The sequence below is a fragment of the Hyla sarda genome, chromosome 3 (assembly GCF_029499605.1).
Source record: "Hyla sarda isolate aHylSar1 chromosome 3, aHylSar1.hap1, whole genome shotgun sequence".
NCBI classification, from domain to species: Eukaryota; Metazoa; Chordata; class Amphibia; order Anura; family Hylidae; genus Hyla; species Hyla sarda.
In genome coordinates, this window is record NC_079191.1 from 201,994,955 (window position 1) to 202,009,106 (window position 14,152).

A 14,152-nucleotide genomic window follows, 5' to 3' on the forward strand; every position below is an offset into this window, starting at 1 on the left:
TCACTGTATGCACAAAATAAATCTTTAGAGCCCCCTGAGGAAGGAGCCGAAACAGTAGCTGTTGGGTGGTGGAGCGGTAAGGCACCAGCATAATGGGTGAGAATACTTTGGCACCATATGTAGTTATGCACTAACGTTGATCATAGCATGGTATAGGTCCAGTGGAGTGGTGGTATCACCTCTGTGGTTAATACTTAGTACATCCAGAGTCTGACAAAAACTGAAATATCAGGGAACCTTTCTAAAAATACTCTTTATTGATTCCTATTAAAATATGAAAAAATATATGGAAAAAACTTATAAAGAAAAAAACACTGTATCAAAAATACACTTACTGTTGATCACCATTCAATAGAGTCTTTGAGTGTATTGCAGCATCTTAAACAACACCCTCCTGTTACAATGGTGAGTATTGTGCAAAAAGTATCTGTTTCTCATAGTTTCTTGTCTCAAATTGCGGACTTTTGTAATCAGCAGTCTTAAATTCCCATCTGTGGTCCGCGATATTCACATTATCAATGCTAGCCGCTAGTCCAAATCCTGTAGCAGTGTCCGTTTAGAGAGACATAACGTGCAGCAGGCAATACTGTTAATGGAGACACAGTTTATTTTATACTGTCGAGCAATATCAACACTTCTTACGTTGGTACTGATAATAAACTTATATTCACACTTTGATCAGAAATGCAATACTTGTGCATATATGTTCTCAACACTTGCTTGCCTTAGTACTGTCTTTTTGGATATATTGCACATTAAATCCTGAGCATTGTAGCAATGTCCTTACGTGTGTCAATGTCAGTTCATTATATATTCAGTTAGTCAGAATTCACCTACAGATCTCCGTGCATTATTGGCAACATGCCCAAAGGATCCCGGAATAGTGTCAATTTCGATGTTTGTGTGTTTTAACAATTCCTTAGTGTGAATATTGGAGCAGTGGTATTGCAACACTGTCCATACATATATATCACCTCCGCAAATGGTCAGTTAGCCAATATTGATAGTTGTGTGTGTTAAGCGGAAAAAACGCAATTGTGTGAATTATTATAAAATTTTTTTTACATGATTCCTTAAAGTTAGATTGAACAGTTCTTCAGGGTTAGATGCGTAAGATATAAAGCACATTAGCTGTTCCTTTCCCTCTCAAGTGTTAGTTTAAAGTGCTCCTTCTTATGACATTTATTCAGAGTATGCAACTCTCATGTGCCCTTAGCAAAACTATAGTTCAATCACCATATTGCACATTATCCAGCGTGTATAATATGAAGAATAGCCTGATGGCTTCTCAATGTTACAAGTCCATTCAGACATCTAGTAGGTTGTTAATGCGGTTCCTTTAGCCAAAATTCATCAGGAACCTTTGTTTTGCTTTCCTTCACATGAGCATCGGGATGCAGCTTCCTTTTTAAAAGATACCCGGTGTTGTTTTTACTTGTACATAGCTTTTCTGCTATGTACGACTCTGATGGCAGTTGAACGCTAATGATAACAGCTCGTGTTGTTATATAGGATATCTCTTCAATTCATTAGTGGCTACTACTAGTGTTGCTCGCGAATATTCGCAATTCGAATATTATTCGCGAATATCGCATATTCGCGAATTTGCGAATTTCGCGAATATAGCGCTATATATTCGTAATTACGAATATTCGTTTTTTTTTGTTTTTTTTTTCTTCACAGTACACATCACAGTGATCACCCCTCTCTGCTTCCAGCTTGTGTGGTGTAAAGGAGGCTCTAATACTACTGTGTGAGACTGGCGTGCGAAAATTCGCGTATGCGAAAATTAGCATATGCTAATTTTCGTATATGCGAATTTTAGCTTATGCTAATTTTGTATATGCTAATTTTCACATCTGTAAATTTTCGCATACGCGAATTGTCGCATATGCGAAAATAAAACGAGGCTATAACGAATATGCGAATATTCGCGAATATATGACGAATATTCGTCCATATATTCGCGAATATTCGCGAATTCGAATATGGCCTATGCCGCTCAACACTAGCTACTACTACTGATCCAATCAGACCTACTATGCAGACTCAATAGCAGACTGAACATTAGTTGTAAAGGTGTTGGCTAATGAATGAAATGATGTCATCAGTTCCCGTACTGAGATTACTACACTGGCCCTCATTCACTATTGCGCCAGATTCTGTCGCATTGCGCCAGAAATTCTGTCTGTGCCAGAGTCTGCGCCAGAATTTGCGCCAGAATTGAAAAAACACGATTTACTCTCCATTTTGCCCCCCCAAAAAATGAACAAGGGGCGTGGTCGCTGGGAAAGGGGGGCATGGTCTTGGAAATGGGACATTTTCACAAAAACCCAACATATTTACTAAGGTTTCCACATAAAATGTGGTGGATTTGAGCTGAGGAAAACCAGACAGATCAGAGCATGTGTAACAAAAAAGCAAAGTGTAGGGAAAGTGGAAAATTTAGAGAAACCTTAGTAAATACCGTGGAAAATAAATTGTAGGGAATTAAACCCACAAAGAAACCTACACTACACTCTTAGTAAGACCTGATAAAATTTATTTTGATTCTTTTGCAAAAAGATCATTTATGACCAGAGATCTCGGTGACCATTATACATCCAAACTGTACAGTAAAATCATTGTAATATTTTTAGATGTAAGTAGAATTACTTATAAAATCATTTAGGCAGGGCCAGATTAAGGCTGCCTAGAAGACGGAGCACTTCATTATGATGCCCCCCGACAGTCCCCCTTCCCTTCCACTGAGACATGTTGCGGGCCTGTCTAGTAAGGAATAGACTGAGACCAAAAATAGGCCTGAACATATTAGACTATGTCGCCCTTTTTTTTGGTGGATGTTACAGGAGTCAGGCCCAAAATAAAATGGGCTTCACAGTCTAAAATCACTTCTGTTCAAGTCACTCTTTCCAGCTGTTGCAAAGCTACAACACCCATTGGGGTTTATTTACTAAGAGTGGAGTGTAGGTTTCTTTCTGGGTTTTGATTTCACACTGGTATTTACTAAGGTTTCCCTACATTTCGCATTTTTCCCTACATTTTGCTTTTTTTTACAACTGTTCTGATCTGTCGGGTTTTTCTCAGCTCAAATACAACACTTTTCTGTGTAAACCTTAGTAAATATGTTGGGATTTTTCAAAACTGTCGGTACCACGCCCCTTTTGTTGGGACCACGCCCACTTTATCCCATGACCACGCCCCCTTCCAGTTTTTTTTTAAATGGAGGGTTTTGGTTTTTTTGGTTGCAAATTGTGTCGCAAGGGACACAATTTGGACACAATTTGGGCGCAAAACCCGACAAAAAAGATACCGCATTATGTCTGGAGAGCTTGTAGTTTTGTAACAACTAGAGCCTCAAGTTAGGGTACAGTTTCATCCATTATTACTGCAAAACCTAGAAGTGACGAGAGATTTAACGGGACAGTCAGGAGAATACACAAACATAAAATGACTCACAGGAGACATCTTCTCTGTTGTCTTTCCTTTTCTTCTTCATCTGGCCCAGACGCCATGTCTTTTTCCACCTCCATCTTCCTCTGTAAAGTTTGATGCCTTGACATCATTGGTTCCTCACTTTGCCAAACGATCCTGATCCTCTGTATAAAGACAACAATCATTATAACCCTTCAAGAGACTGTGCTTCCTAAATATTACACTGTCAATCATCATGCCCTCTAAAAATAACACTACCGCACACTGTGTCTTCCATAGTGTGCACAGAGGAATTTGAGGAACAGCTGCAGTAGCAGGGACAAGGTTTTCTTCACATTGTAGGGTGCCTCGACTGTCCCAGCTTTCACAGCTTTGTGATGCTGCTCTATTTGCTCACATAGAGACATGGGGGGGGGGGGGGGGGGACTTATCATTGGTTTTTCCCTGGATTTGTGGTGTACATTTGTTGCACAGTTTGTCTCAGATGCGACTTTTGCTTTAGAAAGTTTTTCAATAAAAACATGCTAATTTGTGATTTCATTTGACATCATGCAGTGGTCAGTAAGAGATAGGAAACAAAGGGTGGTTATGAATAGAACATATGCTGATTGGGTCACAGTTACAAGGGAGGTACCGCATATAGCTTTATTGGGCCTTCTTCTTTGCATTATCTTTACTAAGAACCATGTAGGTGACTTACAGAATAGAATTGCATTATTTGCAAAACATTCTAAGCTATGTAGGAGGACTTACACAGAAAAGTACAATATACTACAAGGGAATTTGAGCAAGCTGTATACACAAGCAGAGAAATAACAAATGTACAATTAAGCGCTAAATAGTAAAACGCTGGGTAAACCTACCACTAAAAAAGACTTAGGGGTATTGATGTACAGACAGTAAATACAACTTTAGTGGCCAGTTCCTGGCAGCTACTGCCTCTATACAAATCACACATGGAGTATTATGTACAGTTTTGGGCACCTGTATATAAGAAGGACATGGCTGAACTAGAGCGAGTGCACAGGAGGGTGATTGATGAGAGTACAGTAATGGGGGGAGTTTTGAACAAAGACTTGGGGGTCAATCCATTTGGAGAAAAGACGTCTTAGAGGCGATCAGATTAAAATGTACAAATAATTGAATGGACAGTACAGAGATCTTTCTAGTGATCTTTTTATACCTAGGCCGGTAACAATGACAAGGGAGCATTCTTTACGTTTAGAGGAAAGAAGATTTCACCATCATCACAGACTGGGAGGGGGGTATTTATGAAGCATTTTACCCTGGTTTTCTTGGGTAAATTAGTAACAATATTTTGGAGCAGTGTGTTTTTTGTGACTTTTCCTGCGATTCATTTACCTGTGTTTTTAATTGTGGCAGTGGTAGATATGCTTTTGGTAGATTTTTTGCAGGGGTCAGGGATTTATGAAACTGCTAATTTTTTTTTGAAAGGTTGCATACTTTGGCGCAACCCACCAAAACGGGCGCTAATCACCACCAAATAAAAAAGAGCTTACAAACTAACTGTTGACAGCGTTATTAAAAAGTCGCATAACTGCCGCACAGGTTAAAAAGTCACACAAAAAAATCACAGAGAAAACACCATACAAGGTGGAGTACTGATGTAAGAAATGTGATCAGCACCAGATTTATCACATGTCCTGCATATGTGTTAAATTTGGTGCAGGTACACAGTTTCCACTACATGAATTAATGGAGTGTGGGAGCAAACGGAGCGGGGGGAACCCCTGGCATAGTGGCTCCTTGAAGAGGGTTTTAGTGGCCCTTTCCATATGGAATAGGGGATAATTTGGGTTACAGGAGGGATGGCAGGTAATGGGGGGTATAAGGGGTTAATTTACTATTGCCCCTTTAAGGGTCGGCAGCAGGTGGCCTGTAAGTGAGGTGACAGGGAGGTCATCTGGAGGGGAAGGGGGAGTGTATATAAGGGGGTACTATGGGGGTTGGTACTCCAGTCGGCATGTGGAAGCAGGAAGAAGGTCCTACCCACCTGCCCTCTTTTTGTTGTTATCTGGTTGGTTGGGTTTTGATAGGTGTTGTAACGTGTGTAAGGGCAGGTAGTAGTTTGAAATATAAATGCTTGTTTGAGATTGTTCAATTGGGCCTCCTGGTGGTGGTTCTAGGCCTCAGGAGTTTGAGGGATCAGGAGCTTGAGGGTGCAGAAGGCTATCTGGGTGCCCCTGGGCCAGGTGGTCGCGGTCAGGGGTAAGAGCATGGTGCCCAAGTCTGATTGGGAGAGGGGAGTGCCCTCCAGTGAATTTTGGTTATGTTTATATGTATAAGATATTTAACTGTTATTTATTTTGGTTGTTAAATAAACGGGCCCCACGGCCCAATTTTTGGGGAAACGGGGGTTATATTCAGTTGGGAGTGGGATTAGAAGGGAAGGGATGTATCTAAAATCCCATCCAGTCAAGAAGATGTTCACCTACCGCACTTTTCATAAATACTCCCCGGATTCTTTACTGTAAGAGCAGTGAGACTTTGAAATGCTCTGCCACATGATGTTTTGATGGATGATTTCCTGAACAAGCTCAAGAGGGGCTTTGATGCCTATCTTGAAAAACAACATTTTAAAAGTGACAGCTACTAGATTTTTATAGGAGAGTTGCTGATCTAGGGATTTATTCTGATTACCATACTTAGAGGTTATTTTTCCCTTAGTATGAGGCATTTCGCATCTGCTTTATAAGGATTTTTTGCCATCCTCTTGATCAACACAGTAAGGTTTTAGGTTGATCTTTATGGTTTCTGGTCTTTTTCACTCTTATCAAATATGTAACTCTGCTAGGAGTTGTTGTTTGCAACAGCTGAGCTGATGTATGTTGGAAACCACTGGTGTAGGTCAATAATGAATATTCAACAAAAAGCCCTTATTTGTCAACTATCAGCCACATCATTATCAGCCACAGATTCCCTGTTCAGACAGGGCGATGTGAAGCTAATAACAATAATTTAAATAGCCACTTAAAAGACGTGAAATGAGCATTAACTTGCTGTTTGGCTAATTGCTGGTCCTTTTACATGGGCAGATTATCAGGAATGAGAGTCCCTAGGAACGCTCATTTGCCCGATAGGCAGCCTGTGTAAAAGGGCCTTAACAAAGATCCTTGTAATCTTTTACCTGCAAGTGAAGATTTTGAAAATCATAAGAAACAAATACCAAAATGATATTGGAAAATGGTGTATTGTGTGCTTTATTATATAAAAAATAACTAAAAACAGGAAGACAAATAAGTGGCACTACTCCTATCAGCACTGAAAGAACTTCTAACACCCTAGTTTCTAGCACACGTAGGGAGACAAAGGTTCTGGATACGTGGCTACGGTGGTGCTGAGAACAAGAAATGTACACAAATCACTGTAGTATTCTAGTATGAAGAAACAAACAGTATCCCGCACTCACAGCAAGGCCTCAGCCTGACGACTCTGCTTCACATTCTCCACCAGATCCGGCTAGCGACTTCATGCAGGACGCTCAGAGGCGACTGCCTGCGGTTTCACGCTGGTGTGTGCTTCTTCTGGGTTCGTTTCCATCATAGCGCTGTGCATGTGTTAAATGGGAAACAAGTGTTGTGATTAGTCCGTGCTGAAGGAGAACGAGAAAGGACAAAAAGGCTACCAATAAAGAAGAAAAGCATATGGAAACTAACATCTACTCTGTAAGGCAGTTAAACCAGAGAAATGAGGAGAACATATCATACAGGTAGAATATATTCAGGAGCTTCCAGAGCTCTTGGTGTTTCTGGAGTAGCAGGACACTCTTTCAGACTGAACTCTGGAACTGGAATACGTCCTGGACTTGCTGGATCCACATGGACTGATGAACTGGAATTCGGAATGTAAGCAGATTCCATGGGAGACAGGAGCTGGTGAGGAGACCAGGGATGGCTGCACCGCTCCTTGGTACAGCATAGCACAGAAGACTGCAGGCTGGCTAGGGGAGAACATCGGTACATCCATTGACGGGTGAATCCCCTCTCCAGGTACATACTCCCTCACGGGTCTGGCAGCTGTGCGAGAAGGTGCAGGAGGTTTAGGCAGATCCTCTCTAAGGCAAAATTTAATGCAATTTTGATGTACCACCTGCTGTTTATAACCAATCTTCTGAATCTCATAGATATCGGAGTCCGGATAGGACATTGCGGTGATAGTGTAGGGTTCCGTTTCCCAAATGGAGTCCAACTTATGCGTCCTTGGGAACTTCCGTTCAGTTGCCCATGTCTACCAATTAACAGGAAGAATGGGGTGTACCCAGTGGAGCAATGGATGGTATTGTTGTAGATCTCCAACAATTCTGGCAACAGCTGGGGCCACTCTTCATGCCTGAACACTGACGCTGCTCGCAGCATGTGGATGAAGACTTGATTGATGTGCTCACTCAATCCATTCCCCCGAGGTGGTAAGCTGTAGTCCGTAGCTTCTTGCAGTCGTGGAACTGACACAATTCTTGGTTCAGTTGGGCCTCAAAGGCTGCTCCCCGATCCGTGAGGACTAATTCCGGACAACCCAGGGTGTGTACCCAGTTAGAGTAGAACATCTGGGCAGCAGTCTTGGCTGGGAGGTCCTTGACAGTCACTACTACTGCCCACTTGGAGTAGTGATCCACCATGGTGAGAGCGTAAGTGCACCCAGACCGGGTAGGGGACAACTTGACATGGTCGCTCTTGCATCCTTGCGTAGATTCTTGGTGACATTACAGACAGCACACTCACTGTACCACTTATCAATGTCCCTCAGCATCCCAATCCAATAAAACCTTTGTCTGACAGTGGACTTGGTCTTGTGGACTCCAAAGTGTCCCGACTGATCATGGTAGGCATTAAAGGAGATGTCCGGTGCTCACTTTTCTTATTTTATCCGTTCCGGGCTGAAAAATAAAAGAAAACACATTTTCTCTTACCTGCCTAGGCTCCCTCGGTGCTTCAGTACAGGTGTTCGGTCCCCGGGCTGTATTCTTCTTACTTCCTGTTAGCCCGGCACATCACACGGAGCTTCAACCTATCACCGGCCGCAGCGATGTCCCGCCTCGGCCAGTGATAGGCTGAAGCTCCGTGTGACGTGCCGGGCTAACAGGAAGTAAGAAGAATACAGCCCGGGGACCGAACGCCTCTACCGGAGCACCGAGGGAGCGTAGGCAGGCAAGAGAAAGCTTATTTTCTTTTTTTTTTGCAGCCCGGAACGGATACAAAAAGAAAAGTGAGCACCGGACATCTCCTTTAAGGGCCATCGCAGCGTCTCTTTGAGGAACCAGAATCTGATGAAGTCTCTCACCAGAGACTGGATCCATAACTATATACCTGCCAATATCAGCTGGTTAAATCCAACGTGGAGAAGTATGTGACCAAACCTAAGGCAGTTAAGGACGCTTTAATCCTAGGTAGAGGCAAGGCGTCTTTATGTGTGACGTTATTCAGCTTCCGATAGTCCACACGGATAGTCCCATCCTTCTTCTTAACGAGGACCAGAGGAGCACCCCAGGGACTCTGACACTCTTGGATTACATCAGCATCCTTCATTTCAGCCAAAATTTTCTTGATTTTCTGGTACATACCCAGTGCTTCAGGGCAGTGCCTCTCCTTGATTGGCGGACTGTCGCCGGTTGTATTATAGTAGTCGGGCCGAAGTCGGAGGGGTGCTTGCTGAAGGCTTCCTGGTACTGTTTGGCCACTTTAATGACTCCACTACCTGTACTCTTGGGGTGTTTTCGTCCCCCAGTTGGAGCTGGGTCCACCAAGGTTCAGGATGACTTGTGCTAGGCCCCGGGCTGCCTGGGCTGTCGACTGCTGGGCCACCTATGCCCCAGTGAGGATGTCTTTTGTCCCGATGAGATACAACTGGGCAACTGGAGTATACTTCGGCAGGATGGTGGCAGTGTCAGATAGGTTGACTAGACGGACTGGGACTTTCCCATCGGAGATAGTGACTAGACTTCTTGCCACCCGGACTAAAGGATAATCTTCCAGCTGTATCGGCTCCAGCAATGCTTGGTAATCATTATTCCTAATTCCAGGTTGGGCATGGCACCAGAGGATGGTCTCCGTATGAGGCTGTAAGTCTACTGACCGGATGTTCTGAATTCATACTCGGCAAACTTGTCCTTGACGGTTGACAAACTTCTGCTCCGCTTGAAGAATCTTTAAGTGGTGTTGTGCCGCTCGCTGGCTGAAGGTGACATGGAGGGGAGAGAGGCATGTAAAGAACCTACTATTTCAGTAAAACAGTGTCTCATGATATTCATCACCAATATAAACTCTCCCGCCCCCCTTTCGGATACATTGGTTACAATCACTCCCTGTCCCCTGAGTATATGCTCTCCCACTTGAATGGTTGGCTCCCAGTATCCATGTCTGCGTACTGGTTTCCCATTCCCTGCCATTACTTTAAAGTCAACATCATCAGGTTCACATAACAAATCAGCACTCCAATACTTATTAAAGACATCCTTGGGTATGGTAGACACCTGTGATCCCGTATCAATTAGGGCCTCTAACTGTACTCCTTCCACAATAACCTTTACATAGGGGCATGGGGCAATGTAAAGGGAGAGTCCTGTCTTGGAACATGCTAAATCTGGACCAGGTGACGATTCTCCTGAGGGCCAATCCTCGACCTCAGGGGATTCCCGTTTAAAGACAAACATTGTGTTCTCATATATCCAGTCTTATTACAATGATTACAGAAGGGCCTCTGAGTCCCTGCAGGTCTGTTGGAGGGGAAATTATGGGAATTAGCAGGATGGGGAGCAGAGACAGGTTTTCTAGGCGGAGGTTCTTCCCGGCTATGCGGATTGGTCCGGCTAGCAAGTTCTTTGACGGCCTTAGTCAGCTGATCAATGTCCTGTCTAACACTTTGCAATTCTAAGGCCGCAGGGGTTGATACGGTTACAGGAGGTGATACGGGTACAGGAGTAGGTGGTGATAGTGGCACTGATCTAGCAGATGCTCCTAGTTTCTCTGAGGCGCTAACTTCTTCGGCCTCGGCCCCAGACTCAATAACTTGGATGCCTAGTCTCTTAAAAGCGGGAAATGACAAACTAGGATTCTGTACTACAAACATTCTAAGCTGGGCTTTGTCCCATTTGTTGTGAGCCCCATCAATAAATCTGTACATCAGTACCTTGCTGCCCTGCTCAACCTTGGTAACAGCAGTACTCTTCACTTCCCCCCTTAATTTTTTTAGTGCCCTGGCAAAGCGCAATTTCACTAACAATGACCCGTACACTTGTGTTCGCAATCCATGTCGCAGCTCCGGACAATTCTGTAATTACAGTTCTGAATAGGGGAGGACAAGTGGCTTTTTCGGCAATGGTATACACCCGTATCTCATTGCAGGTGGCCTGGTGGAATAGTTAAAGGCACACACCCGTATCCTGTTCGTTGATGCCAAAATATGTGGTGAGCCACCGATGTTATGGTGGGACCACGAGGTGAAGCGGTGTAGGTAGCGGGGCCAGATGGTATTAACCTCTGGGGCAAGATGTTGTTAACCCCTAGTATTCGTGACTCCAGGATGTGGTTGTATTGTGAAGGGCACCGCCGACAACCAACCCAAAACGGCAATGAGAGTCCAAAGCAGGGTTTTGATGCCACTGGAACTTTACTGAAGAAGGAAGTATAACAGTCTTTAGAATTAGTCAACTTCCACAGAGGTGACAGGACCCAGGTAACCTCTCAGGCTTGCTTTGACTTGTAGTTGCTATAATAATGATGCAGACCATCATTGTACCTGACTTGTACTCACAGATTTGATGTGGCTGCAGGTTTTTAGGCTTTGGCTTAGCTTTGCTGGACTTGACTTGTACAGGACTTGTGCTTGCTTTAAGGTCCAGGTAGTAAGAGCAGGAACCAAGAGAGCGAATGTGGAGACTACAGCGCTTTGTATATCAGGGGGCTGGAATTAAGCCCATTGGTAGCTGGTTGCCTGGGGTTACCTGTGCCTCTGGAACTCTGGGTAAATCATGTGATCACATAGCACATGACATATCACATGACCTTAGGAAGGTCCTATACAGGGTAAACATCCTAACAACCTTCATATATTACTTACATTTACTTTACAATACATACTATAGATGTACATACTTAACATACAATACAATACCATAAAATGATTTAGGGGGGACCCTGCAGGAGAGCCCTGTGGACCTGAGGGACTCCACCCTAGGGGACCCCAGGACTGTACAGAACCATGTTATGTACTGGGACACCACACTATCACCCCTAGGGGTCGATCAACTTCTTATAATAATGATGACATTTCGATTTTATCATTGAGATCGGACCAAGCGCATTCGTGCACATAATCCAATATGTCTCCGCTCTTAGAAGTAAGGTGTTTCTATCATATCCAAACTTGGCTTCTTTCACCACCTCTAAGTCACCAAATTTTAGGGTACATACGTCACCAGCATATGCTTCCTTGACTTGTTCTATTAATTGTGGGGCTCCTACCCCAGTTTGTATTGAGTGCAGATGTTCACACATTCTTATTAAAAGTTGTTGTATGGTTTTGCCTATGTAAAACCTTTTGCAATCACATATGATGTAATACACTAAAAACGATGTGCAACAGGTAAACAACTCATTAATGGAAAAATAGACACCTCCTAGTCGCCCCATGTTGATACAGCTGTGTTGAGCACAAATATTCGAAATGCAAATTTTTACCACAAATATTGGCACTTCGCGATTTCGCGAATATTTAGAATAAAGTGATTTATATATTCGTAATGACGAATATTAGCCTTTTTTTATTTGCAAATATGTGAATATGCAAATATGCAAATATTCACAAATATCGGCACTTCCAGGAGAGGACATTGATCCCTCCCTTCTTTTAGGAGAAAGATAAAATTGCGCATGTGCACTATGCAAATTTCATTGCGAATTTTCGCATGGAAAAAAAAGAGAACGAACATAGCGAATATGCAAATTTCGTGAACATGGGACAAATATTTGTCCATTTATTTGCGAAATATTGCGAATTCAAATATGGCCCCTGCCGCTCATCACTAGTGATAATAGGGCCCCTAGATGCCACCTCACTCAGTCCTGGTTCTTGTTCCAAGAGGTGCCAGTTGTTATAGATCATGGCCTTAACTCTTTCATTCATGGCACTATTCTTGAAAGCAAACACAAATGTTTTTCTCTTTAACATTCTTGCGTTTTTCTACTAGTAATTCCTCTCTTTTTCCATCCTTCACTTTTAAGAAGGCTGTATTTACCACTTTGTGTGGATAGCCCCTCCTTCTTAATCTAGATGTCATCTCATTTGCCTGTACTTGAAGAGTGGCTTCATCACGATTGTTCCTTTTCAGTCTGAGGATCTCACTGAATTGGATTGCGTTTTTGACTTGAACAGGATGTGAGCTTCCATATTGTAGGATGAAATTCTTGGCTATCATCTTCCTATGTCCCTTGGTGCAAAGATTCCCTTCTTTGACATACAGCATAAGGTCCAAAAACTTGAGACATTCACCTCCGAATTGAGTGGTGAAAGTCATGTTCACTCGATTGATATTGTTGAGGTAGTCAACAAACTTGATAAATTCACTCTCCTCTTCTTCCCACACTATAATAATGTCGTCCACATATCTCATGTATGCCTTGTCGTATTGTACGTAGGAGTTCGCCAACACTGTATACATACTCAGACTTAAATGCTGCCAAGAACAAATTGTCATAGGAGCAAGAAGTAGGACTGCCCATGGCGGTCCCAGTTGACTGGTTGCACCACTCGGACTCAAAACAAAAGGTATTATGTGTGAGTATAAATTGAAGGGCATTACAAATAAAGTCCACGAATATTGGTGACTTGTCTAATAGTTGCATCATCGTCCTTACAGCCTGTACATCCGCATCATGAGGGAAGCGGGTGTACAGGCTCTCGATTTCCATGGAGGCAAGGTAATATCCTTCCCTCCATTGAAAATCTTGGACAAACCGTAACACGTCCCCGGTGTGCTTCTAAAAGGAGGGCATTGCAGAAAGAAGCAGTCTCAGTGACCAGTCCACGAACTTGGAAAGAAATTCGGTGACATTCCTCCTCCCGGCCACAATAGGGCGACTGGGAGGGGGGGGGGCTTCATGCAAGAGTGTTAAAGAGCAAAAATTTGTGTTTGCTTTCAAGAATAGTGCCATGAATAAAAGAGTTAAGGTCGTGATCTATAACAACTGGCACCTCTTGCAACAAGAACCAGGACTGAGTGGGGTGGCATCTAGGGGCCCTATTATCACGTATAGGAGAAATAGCTCCATCGGTGAATTATTGAATGGTAAAAAGGAGGAGCGTAAAAAACAGATCTCAAGTATGCAGTCACACAGTAATTGGCTGATGCAAGCAATCCCGAAGGGCAACAAAAATGTGGTAGTTGCCCACAATGTAAGTAGAACAGCTGTTTGAACATGGGAAGATTAGGAGGTGTCTTTTTTTCAGTCAATGAGTTGATTACCTGCCGAGTGTCGTTTTTAGTGTATTACATCATATGAGATTGCCAAAAGTTTTACATTGGCATTGGTGACTTAGAGGTGGTGAAAGAAGCCAAGTTTGGATATGATAGAAAAACCTTACTTCTCAGAGCCGAGACATATTGGATTATGCACATGAATGCGCTTGGTCCGATCGGTCTCAATGATAGAATCGAAATGTCATCATTTTTATAAGGAGTTGATCCACCCCTAGGTATGATAGA

At 43.1% G+C, this 14,152-nt stretch overlaps 1 long non-coding RNA gene across 1 annotated transcript; it reads right to left on the reverse strand.

The window, feature by feature from the left end:
- Window positions 1-468: 468 nt before the first annotated feature.
- On the reverse strand, window positions 469-11,301 carry LOC130362021 (uncharacterized). The gene is made up of 4 exons (XR_008891243.1): window positions 11,203-11,301; window positions 6,866-7,003; window positions 3,460-3,599; window positions 469-586 (listed from the first exon to the last, which is right to left on the reverse strand). It is a non-coding gene; the product is annotated as an uncharacterized LOC130362021 (long non-coding RNA).
- Window positions 11,302-14,152: the final 2,851 nt, after the last annotated feature.